Genomic DNA, 12289 nt, shown 5'->3' with positions numbered 1-12289 from the left:
TATAGTTAGCACGATTTGTTTTCTGTGCTATTTTAGTATGTATTGATTGCATAAAAAAATTTTATGAATGGATGGAAAAAAATTGTGGTGCTGACAAAGTCAGTATTCTAGAATTCTAATGTCTTAACATTAAAATAATGTAGTTAGGCACTGGCTCGTGTCTGTGACCAGTTCTGTGACCTTAAAAGTTCTTTCAAGGGTGAGATGTTTCTGCTCTAAGCCAGTCTAAATGACTCTTATCTAAAGTAAAATAAGGATTTTTGAAGATGAACAGCCACAAGAATGTCAGGACCACAAGTCCAGAGAAATTTGAGGAATGGATGGTGAAGTCATGATATCTTAAACTATTCTTAAATTTTAAATATTATGTTCCACAAGTTCTTTGAGCTCCAGAAATTGGGAAAATAGCACAGGGAAAGCAAAAATGAAGAAGGAATCAAATATTACTAATATGGTATTACTGGGCTTTTGAAAAGTACTATTTGCAATAGTGTTTTTATGTCTGAGTTGTACCCTACCCCCACCAAATTCATATGTTGAAATTAGTGTTTTTATGTCTGAGTTGTACCCTACCCCCACCAAATTCATATGTTGAAATTTTAACCCCCCAGTAATTCAGAATGTGGATGCATTTGAAGATAAAGTCTATAAATAGATAACTAAGTTAAAAGGAAGTCCTTAGAGTGGGCCTTAATCCAATATAACTGGTGTCTTGTATAAAGAAGTTTGAACACAAATAGGCACAGAGGGAAGACCATCTGAGGACAAAGGGAAAAGACTACCATCTCCAAATCTCAGAAGAAATTGATCCTGCTGATACCTTAATTTCAAACTTCTAGCCTCCAGAACAGTGAGAAAATATTCTTTTATTTATGTCACTTACTCAGGGGTATTTTATATGGCTCCAGCAAACTGATGAAATAATCATTCTTCTCTGCTTAAGTTCTGAAAAAAAATTGACCTGTGAAATTAGAGCCATAGGAAGAAATTGACAATCAATAGGTTGGTCTTGACCCTCTTACATTACTATTTTGTACAACCTTATTTTTATTTCTCTTTTGATTCCCTGGCTTCTGACAACTGGTTCTATATTAATTTGTGGCTCCAGCAATCACAAGTCCTTGTGAGTGGATATTTTCAATCACACACCATTTTCTTCTGTTGCTGCTTATTAAATTAAGAAATCTTCCTCTCAGGAGTTCTCTTATGGTGCACTGGGTTTAGGATCTGCTGATGTCACTGCAGAAGCTTAGGTCACCCACCGTTGTGGCATGGGTTTAATCCTTGACTGGGGAACATCCACATGTCATGGACATGGGCAAAAAATAAATAAAATGTGCCCCTCAGGAAGTTTCTTTTCTCTTTCTTCCTTCCTTCCTTCCTTCCTTCCTTCCTTCCTTTCTTTCTTTCTCTCTTTCTCTCTTTCTCTCTTTTCTCTTTCTTTCTTTTCTTTCTTTCTTTCTTTCTTTCTTTCTTTCTTTCTTTCTTTCTTTCTTTCTTTCTTTCTTTCTTCCTTCCTTCCTTCCTTCCTTCCTTCCTTCCTTCCTTCCTTCCTTCCTTCCTTCCTTCCTTCCTTTCTTTCTTTCCTTCTTCCTTTCTTTCTTTCTTTCTTTCTTTCAATTCAAGTATAGTTGACTGACAATACTATATTAGTTTCAGGTGAAAACATGGTGATTCCATAATTTTATATATTAACGTACTCACTATACAAAGTTTTCACGATACTCACTATAAAAATATTGTTGACTACTTTCCATGTGAGGTACAATACAGCCCAGCAGCTTGTTATTTGTGCTTCTTAATCCCCTTCACCTATTTTGTCCATCCTCCACTCCTCTCCACTCTGACAACCACTAGTTTTTTCTGTGTCTATGAGGTTTTCTGTTTTGTTATATTTGTTTTCAGATTCCATGTATAAGTGAAAACATTCGGTATTTGTCTTTCCTTCTCTGACATCTTTAGTTTTGCATAATATCCTGTAGGTCCATCCATGTTGTCAAAATGTTAAGAGTTTATTCTTTTATTATTGCTGAGTAGTATTCCATTGTATAGTTGTCCCACGGCTTAATCCTTTCATCTATTAATGGGCACTTAGGTTGCTTCCTTTGCTATTGTAAATAATTCTGCTTGAACACTGGGGTACATATATCTTTTTGATTTAGTGTTCTTCTTTTCTTCGATAAAATCCAATGCAGCTAAATTATATGGTAGTTCCATTTTTTTATTTTTGAGGAAACTTCATGTTTTCCGTAATGACTGAACCAATTTACATTTCCACCAATAGTGCATGAGATTTCCCATTTCTCCAATATTCTTGCCAATACTTAATATTTCTTTTTTTTTTTTGAAAATAGTGATTGTGATTGGTGTCATATATCTCATTGTGATCTTGCTTTGCATTTTCCTAATGATTAGTGATGCTGACCATTTTTTCATCTGCTGGCCTCTTGGCCATCTGTATATATTCTTTGGAAAAATATCTATCCTGGTCATTGGTCCATTTTTAAATTGTATTTTTATATCAAATTATATGAGTTCTTTATATATATTGGATATTAACTCTGTAATTGGATTGTTGACGTCCCTTACTGTAAATACATTACTATCTATTTTTTATGTCTACTAATACTAGCTTTATGTCTTTAGGTGTTCTTAATGGGTGTATTAATATTCATAAATTTATATCCTCTTCTTGAATTGACCTCTTTACCATTGGTATGGCCTTTTTCGTCTTTCGCTGTAGTCGTTTTTTTTTTTTTTTAAAGTCTATTTTGTCTGATACAAGTGTTGCTACCTCGGGTTTCTTTGCATTTATATTTGCATAGAATGTCTTTTTTTCTATCCTTTCACTTTCAGTCTGTGTGTGTTTTGAGCTCTGAAGTGAGTTTCTTGTATATGACATGTAGATGGATATTTTTTTTTAATTTGGCCACTCTTTGACTTTTGATTGCAGCATTTACTCCCTTGACATTTAAAGTGATTATTAAGAGGTTTATATTTATTGCCATTTTGTTAATGATTTCTGGTTGTTTTTATAATTCTTCATTATCCATTTATTCTTCCTCTTCTTTTAATATCTTCCCTTGTGGCTTGATAATTTTCTTTATTGTTATATTTGGATTCCTTCCTCTTTATGTTTTTTGTATTTTTAGTAGGTTTTGGTCTGTGGTTACCAGGACATCTCCACATATGCCTGTTTTAAGCTGATCATCACTGAAGTTCAAATACATTTTAAAAGCTCTCTATTTGTTACTTCCTTTCTATGTTTTATGTTTTTGGTGTCATATTTTACATCTTCTGATTTTGTGCATTCCTTAACTAATTATTGTGGTTCTAGTTGATTTTGTGCATTTTGTCTTTTAACATTCATACTAGCTTTTTAAATGGTTGATTCATGGCCTTTACTATATATTTGCTTTTACCAGTGAAATGTATATATATTTGTCCTGAGTTATGACATTTTCTTCACTTAATGCAAATTCTTTAACATTTCTTATAAAGATGTTTTTGTCATAATGAACTCTTAAATTTTTCTTATCAGGCAAATCCTTGACATCTTCTTTAATTCTGAATAAGAACTTTGCTAGGTAGAGTATACTTGGTTAAAGGGTTTTTTTCTATTAGCGCTTAAAATATGCTATGCTGCTTCCTTTAACCTGTAAAGTTTATGCTAAAAACTCACCTGATGACCATATGAGGATCCCCTTGTATCCAACTTGTTTTTTTCTTGCTGCCTATAAAATTCTATCTTTAGCTCTAATTTTTCTATTTTAATAATTTTATGTATTGATGTGGGTCTCTTTGGGTTCATCTTGTTTGGAATTTTCCGAGCATCCTAGACTTGAATATCAGGTTCTTTCCCCAGTTAGGGAATTTTTCAGCCATTATTCAAATGTATTTCCTGCCTCTTTCTCTTTCTTTTCTCCTTGTGGGATCCCTGTAATATGAATGTTAATATGTTTAATGTTGTTCAAGAGTTCCCTAAACTATCCTCATTTCAATTTTTTTTTCTGTTCTTATTGGGTAATTTCCACTAATATATCTGCTTATGTGTTCTTCTGTATCATCTAATATTTTTTTGATTCCCTCTAGTGTATTTTTAATTTTAATTATGATAGTCCTTTCCTCTGATTGCTTTTTGTGTGTGTGTGTGTGTGTCTTTTGTCTTTTTTAGGGCCTCACTGTGGCATATGGAGATTTCCCAGACTAGAGGTCTCATCAGAGCTGTTGCCACTGGCCTACACCAGAGCCGCAGGAATGCCAGACCCAAGCCATGTCTGCAACCGACACCACAGCTCACAGCAATTCCAGATCCTTAACCCACTTATCAAGGCCAGGGATCAAACCCACAACCTCATGGTTCTTAGTTGGATTCATTTCCACTGTGCCATGATGGGAACTCCATCTTCTGATTGCTTTTTTTAAAAAATATATTACTTATTTTTGTGGAAGTTCTCTCTGTATTCTACCATTCTTCTACTAAATTCTGTTAGATTTTTCATGACTATTGCTTTGAATTGTTTGTCAGGTAAATTATTTATCTTCATTTCATTAAGAACTTTTTGGAAGGGCATTATCTAATTATTTCATTTGAAACAATTCCCTTTGTCTTTTTATTTTATTTGACTTTCTGTATTTGTTTCAGTAAATTATGCAAATCAGTTATCTCTCTTGGTCTTGAAGGCATGAACTGGTATTGGAGCATTTCTATGCAGACAGTCTGTGTCTAGTGGTTTTGGTGGTGATTTTGTCACAAGGGCTGGAGCTGGATCCAAGCATGGGCCAGGGAGCTGCAGAGGCAGTCATGGTAGTCCAGCTAGAATACCAAGTGCTTTTCATTCTGCTGCCTTTACGCTTGGAATTTGAGTGCATGAGTTTATGTGTGAAACTTTCATTAGCAGAATATTGATTTCCAACAGCCCTCAGGTTCTCCTGGACATAAACCCACTATGATTTTTCAAAGCAAATTATGGAGACTAATTTTCCTAGTCTAATTTTCAGTACTAACTGAACCCAATGGCTGGGTTTCCCAGTATGAGGCTTTAACCCCTCAGTTCTTAAGGGGGACCTCTAACTTTGTGATATCTCCTCCCCTTTGTGGCTCATTATACCAGGGAAATGAATCCTGACTAGATTGTATCTCTGCCCCCATCCACCCACCTTCCCTTTATATCCTTAATTATAGAAGAACTGTTCTGCTAGTCATCAGGTTGTTCTCAGAGAGAATTGTTTTATATGTTGCTGTAGTTTGATGTGTCTGTAACAGGAGGGGAGCTCAGGATCTTCATTCTCTGTCATCTTGATCCTGTCTTCTCAGTTCCTTTCTTACATGAAGTTAACAGATTCAGAACACACTTGACTTTATATGGTTTTTGCAATACCTAGAATACTCAGGGAATAACTCTTTTGTGGTTTTCCTAATGATTAGGAATATTAAAAAATATATTTAGGGCTGCTAATATAGTGCTACTCATATACCCTAGGTATTAACAATTTAAAGCTAGAATTTCTCTAGTGTGGTGAAGTACACAAAAATTTCAGCTGGCAAATCATATAAAAGCAGCAAATATTCTATGAATCAGTTTCTAAAAGCAGGTTAAAGAGTTTGGGTGGTGGTTTGCCTAAACTGAACCTTTGCATCATCTATTCCTACTTAGGAAATACTGAACTTGTGAGATAAACAAAGAAAACACGTAAGCCATATGCACTAATTGAAAGTAGCATTGTTAGTCTGCAAGGATCGCAAGTAATTTAGCCTTTTCAGAGATTAGCCTTGAGGTATCTATGTATTTTGCTTGCTAACCTTCCAAAAGCTACTTTACTTATCAGACCTCAATTATGATGTTCTGCTGACTATTAATAAGTCCCATGATTTCTGTCTTGCAGAGCACTGCAGAACTGAAGTTGTGCAGAATATGTCTCAGAACCTTGTAAGGTGTAGGTTCTTCTTTCTCAGTACAGAAAGAATTCAGTGAGAAGCAGATTGAAAGGTAAGCAAAGAATTTATTAATATAGGACAATTATGAGAAACACAAGTGGTCAGGTAAAGAGGTTCCATGCCAAGAACTTAGTGGACTACAGTTTTATAAGCAAAGGAAGAGTGAGAGGGAGAAGATGACCTTCTTCATTCTTGAATAGATGTCAAGCTTCTATCATCCACTCCTCCTCCATGTCAGGCAAGGGAGTTTTCTTGTCCCTAGGTGGTCATCTGGGACTTACATGACGCAGTGGAAATTAGCAAAAAGGCAGCAACATATATCAAAATATGGTAAACCATCTCAGGTTTCAGTACATTTTCACATTTCCTATATTTTTGTTTTTAGTGTGTGCAGAGAATCATGTTCTAGGAATCATTAACTTACTAACCTCACTGGTCAGGATGTGGGCCTCACTCCACCTTTGTTTTATTATCTGGGGGCATGCCTCGTGCTTCTGTTGCATGATTTTGTTGCTAAGCAAGCCTACTTTTTTTGAGTGATTTACAGAGGTTTCCCATACTTTTTTTTTTTTTTTTTAGCACAATCTCCATTTGGGATTAACTATTAATCACCTACTTTGTCCCTTTATCCCTGTCATTTTGCACTTTTTCTGAGATCCAAATGACTTCACCAAGAGTAGGGTGTTCCAGTAGTTCTTCTGAAGCCTGGACGTTTTTCCTTAAGGTGATGTCTTCACTCAAGTCACTGCAGTCACCACAGAACTGGCTTGAACATCTTGCATAGGCCTCAGGAATAAAAAGCCAAATGTTCAACTGTAAAAAAAAAAAATCATCTGGATAGACATAAGCATCTCTGTGGTTTAAAGTACCTTGCCCACAAACTTAAGTACAGGGCCCAGTACCATACCTCTTCTATATATGTGTAGCCTTAATCATTTCCTTAAATAACTTTTTTGTTTTATATTTTAGCTATCTAAAGAGTACCTCAAACTTTAAAGTCTCTGAAATTAATGGCTCAAAGTTGCAAATGTCCCAGGAAGGAACAGGTCCTTGGAAACATGAATTTTCAGGAAATTAATTAATATTAAATACTTTTCAGCAGGTAAGAAAAGTGGTGATTATCCATACAAATTTGAGATAAATCACCTCACCTGCCTAAGGCAGAATGAATGAAATGATAGGTCAGAAAGAACAAGAATTGGGAATCTACCAATAGACGTGAAGAAGAAACGTCCCTCCCAATCCTCAAAAAGTATCAAGTGAAGAGAAACCTGCCATTGGGAAAAACCTTTGATGGAAGAACATGATTCAGGAAGAGCAATGAGAGCCTCCAGTTCTGTAACAATAGGGGGCTAAGGATAAGTAATTCAACCTAAGAAGCTTAAGGCAACAGCCAGAAAATTAAGGAACTAGGAAATAAGATTTAAAGTTGCCAGACCAGGAAACAACAGCCTTTTATCTTGTTACATCTGTTTGAAAGGTCAATGGTGACCTCAGGTGTAGAGATCAATTAGGATATATTCCAACTGAAGTATCTCTTTCAATCCTAAAATTTCAGTATTGCCTTAGAAAACAAGACCAAATCAAATCAAAACCGATAACAACCAAACCAACCACTTAATTTTAACTTACATTCAAATAACAATTCCAAAATTATCAAAGCAAAATACAATCACTGCAACGGTTTGTTTGAGTTAAGTGACTATCTAATTACTTTACAGAAAATTACCTTTCTTCTTTAAAACAGCATGAGGCTGCCAAATTGACTCCTGTTGTAGTGAGGAGCCTCATGCTATTTGGCTTCTGGGCTCCATCTGCATTTGTCTGCATCTGCTTTCATCCTCCTTAAACTCCTCTCAAAAGGAGCACAGAGGATCTGCAATTCATGTCAGGGCACCCAGCCAGATTAGAAGCTGCCAAATATCAACATCCAGTTTTGTGCAAAAAATTAAGTTACTCAAGCCTTTTCTCAGCACAGCAATGATTCTGGATAAAAGGTTATGCAGTTTGAATCTCTATTTCCACCCTGCTGGGAAAAGATAATTTGGAAGTGAAAATGTGAAGTTATGATGTTATGTGGACATTTTACTGTGACCTAACCTTTTCAACTGTTATTCTCCCTGTGTCTAGTTATCATGATAGAGATTTTTTTAAACTGTTTTTCTACAGTTGTCACACTACAACGTGGAGAGTAGAATGCAACTTCACATACTGCATTTTGAAGGGTTTGTGGTTCTATGCACATCTTCAAGAATTCATTTACCTGTGCAGAAAAATTGTTGATGTGCATGTGATTTTACTTTGTTGTCTTTCCAATAAATTATTTTAATAGATTTATGATAAATTTATAGATAAATAAGTATAAAATTTGAGATGCAAAGCAAATGGAAACCTCAAATGCCAGTAATTGAATGGGAAATTAGATTAATATTTTAAGTATTAATTTTTCTCATCAGTAAATGGTAATAATAATAGTAATCTTCATAGGTTTTGAAGGTTAAACAAATCAAAAGACATAAGATTTTAAGTATATTTGGTTAGTGATTAATGAAATTAACTGCAATTATATTCATACATAGTTTGAATTCCAAATGAAAGGTGGTGTTACTAACAACAGTAAAAACATTTTAAAATTTAGAGTATTTTGTGGTTTGAAAACTTGTTTTCACATAAATCAATTCATTTAACTTTTATGGCAACTTCAAAAACTTAATAATATAAATTTAAGATTAAATACCTATTTAATTGTTTATAAAATTTAAGAACAAAATACTTCTATGAATTATTCAAAGTCATATAGGGGCAGAAACATTTTCTTTTTTTCCCTTCTAGGTTCTTTGAAAGGTCTAATAACTAAATTGATATAAGACAGATTAATAGGAGAAAAACAAATATAATTTCATTTGTATAGGAGTCCCATAAAAAAATATGAGACTCAAAAAAAGGGATCAAAGCAGGTAGGTTTTTTAGACAAAGAAATAATACATTTATGACAAATTCAGAAGACAAAGATATTTGGGTTTGAGATAGCAAATTAGTGAGGAAATAACAAGATTTGTTTATATAACTTTTCTGGCCCTAATTCCCTTATTTCCAGTGATACTGATGCTTTCCAGCCTCCTGGTGCAGGAAGGGTATTTTTTCATGGGAGATTAATCTCCTGCTTTCAAGGGGACAAAGGAGGCTCAGACTCTCCTTCTATAATTGGCTGTTTCATAACTAACTTTAATTCAAAATAATCAATACACCAAAATAGCATATTTAGGGGTGGCCTATTCTGCCTCCCTTTAGATACTTTGTTACTATGAAAAGGAAGAATTTTCAGATTCAGGCTATAAATCATGACTATTCTAGAGCCTTAGAATTGGGGTATATTTTCAGAGTCCTCTCAGACTACACAGATGAGAGGATGATTTTTTTCTGCTTGGCTACTAGGAATATTTACTTGATACATACACAAATATTTTATCACTGTATTTGAGTACTGTTATGATTTTATCGTATTTCTTAGAAAAGAGGACTGATTTTATAGTATGTCCTAGAAAAGAGTTTGAAAATAAATCAGAAGATACATACATCAACATGTTATTAATCAAGTGGCTTAGTCACTGAATAATAATAACATTGATAATAATAATAGGCTTTATTTTACTCATGAGTGTGTTATAGGCTTCAAGTTCCCTTCAAGGAGATTAAACCCCAAAGCCTCTGGCCATGTCTCATTGTAATGCCCCTTTCCTCACCTTGACCAGCCTAGGCTGCTCATTCTCTGCTAGGGAAGGAATGGCACCTATTGCTCATCTGGCCACATGTGATCTGTTCCCCATGTAAATAAGGTATCCTGGCATTCCCATCCTGGTGCAGGGGAAACTAAAGCATCTAGGAACCATGAGGTTGCAGTTTCAATCCCTGGCCTCAGGGATTGGCATGAGCTTTGGTGTATGTTGCAGACATAGCTCAGATCTGGCATTGCTGTGGTGTAAGCCAGCAGCTATAGCTCCAATTCCTCCCCAAGCCTGGGACCCTCCATATGCTGTGGGTGCAGCCGTACAAAGCAAAAAGAAAAAAAAAGAAATGTATCCTGCCCAAGACCAATCAGAAGACCATATTAGGTCTCCACTCAGGTCTGCATTGTGGGGTGTAAAGACAATTGCAGAGTGAGTCTGGTCCTCTTTTTTTAATTTCCCTCTCTAAAAAGATACTTTCACTTTAATAAATTTGTAAAATATCTGCCATTCCAAAGCTTTGCTGTGGTGAGATGGGGACCAAGGAAAGTCTGACTGTATCAAGTGTAAGTGAGGCAGAATATTAACTTAGGTAGTCAGGGTAGGAGCATGGGCTTCCATGCATTCTTTGATATGGCTATTGATTAACATTTGTGCCTTAAGGGTTCCAGGGAGTAATATCCCCACATGCCTTGTTGACTATAGGGAGTGTATTTATGCCCTGATGGACATTAATCCCTAATCCCCTGTGACTCAGTTTATGGGAAGAAAAGGGCAAAGAAACCATGAAACCTGCAGGACATTTCCACCCCTAAAACCCCTATTGGACAAGGACTGATATAGGTAACTGGACAAAGCTAATGGGGGAAAATTGTGGACTCCACGTTTGTACACCCCCATCTTTAAGGAATAAAAATCTCTATAAGACAATAGAGAGAGGGGGCTCTTCTCCCCCCTCCCAGCAGCCCTGGGAGCTGTTTGCTTTCCTGTAATAAAGACTTTGCTTGCTTGCTGCCTGTGCGTTCAATTCTTCAACTGCATGAGAAAGAACCCAGATTCTGGTAACATCTTTCTGGCATCATAAGCATTAAATTAATGTTGGAGGTTGGGATCGGCATATGCACACTAAGGTATATGCAATGATTGGCCAGTGGAGACCTGCTGTATAGCACAGGGAACTCTAACCAATATTCTGGGATAATTTATTTGGGAAAAGAATCTGAAAAAGAATGGATGTGTGTACATGTATAAATGAACCCCTTTATTGTACAGGAGAAATTATTAGAACTTTGTACATCAACTATACTTCAATAAAATTTTGAAAAATAAAAAAAAATTGGAGCAGTATTAATGAGAAAGCTGATCTGTAAATTTATGATTCAGGATATTCCATTGGCCCTTAACTGTGTGCATGCATGTGAATGTATATGTTTTCCTTTTTCTTAACATATGCTAATGAGCACAGTACTCATGCTTCATTTACTTTAAAATTTTTTTTTCTGAATATTCAGTGGTAACACCTCTATGGGAAATATCATCATTTATTCAGCTTTCTATAAATATATATAATAAAAGAGAGATCTGAAGTCCTTTCTAGCAAGTCAAATTGTCAACATTAATATTTAATTAGCCACATGATTTTATTAGCCACGGATCACAGATCTTATGGTGCACAGGACTGGAATAGCTGAGACTGTAGAATGGGTCTCCAGAAGTCTCAATCAAAAAAGAAACAAGACACAAAGGATTTTGAGATAAAATATTGCAAATATTTCTCCATTCATTCTAAATAATTTTCCTCCCACAAATTCATACGATGAAAGAAGCAGGACAAGTTCATTGTACTGTCTTGTCAGGGTCCCCTGTCTCCATTCGAGTTTCATAATAGGCTACTGCACCAATTGGTTCTGTATTGTGCTTTTTAAAGAATCAAGTTTTTATATTTACATATCAATGAAGCCATAGCCTAAAAGTGAGATGTGCCAAATGACTGTTATTCTAAAGCAATTTTGAGGCAATTTAAATAATAAATGAAATTAATTATGTAAATGTCCAGCTAGTCTCACCATTCAGCCTTGATGAGCTTCAGCGGAGAATGGGAAATGTCCATCTTTGTTTTTTTTTTTTTCCTTCAATATCCTTTGAGGATAACATTCATTACAGCTAAAAAGCTCTATAAAACTGACACATTGCTAAAGATAAATATGCTGGAACATATATTGTATAGAAAGGAGTACTTGAGTCTAACATAGTTATAAAAACAGCAGATATTAAAGGTTGAAAAATGGAGGTATAATTTTAGCAATAGAAGAGTTTATAACTCATAGTAATAAGAAAGTGCCTTTTTATAGCATCTACCATATCTAGAAGGAATTTAGAAATGATTGAATATAACGTCTTCACTTTAGATGGAGATGCTGATACGGAGTAAAGACTAACCTTAGTGCCTGAGGTGATATAACTGGTTAGCAACAGAATCTTCACCAGATCCAAAGTATTTGACACAGAGACCAGATCACTTTTCAGTATGTCATGGCTGAGTTTCTGTTGAGTGTTAGAATTGTTTTATTTCTTCTTAAATAGTGAAAATATTAAGAGCTTTTATTTTGTGATTTAAGAGCACATT

This window comes from Sus scrofa, chromosome 11, assembly GCF_054392235.1.
Source record: "Sus scrofa isolate SSC_HxYL_T2T_F1_AM1 chromosome 11, Sscrofa_HxYL_maternal_Yorkshire_Landrace_v2.0, whole genome shotgun sequence".
NCBI lineage: Eukaryota > Metazoa > Chordata > Mammalia > Artiodactyla > Suidae > Sus > Sus scrofa.
This window is presented reverse-complemented; position numbering follows the sequence as displayed.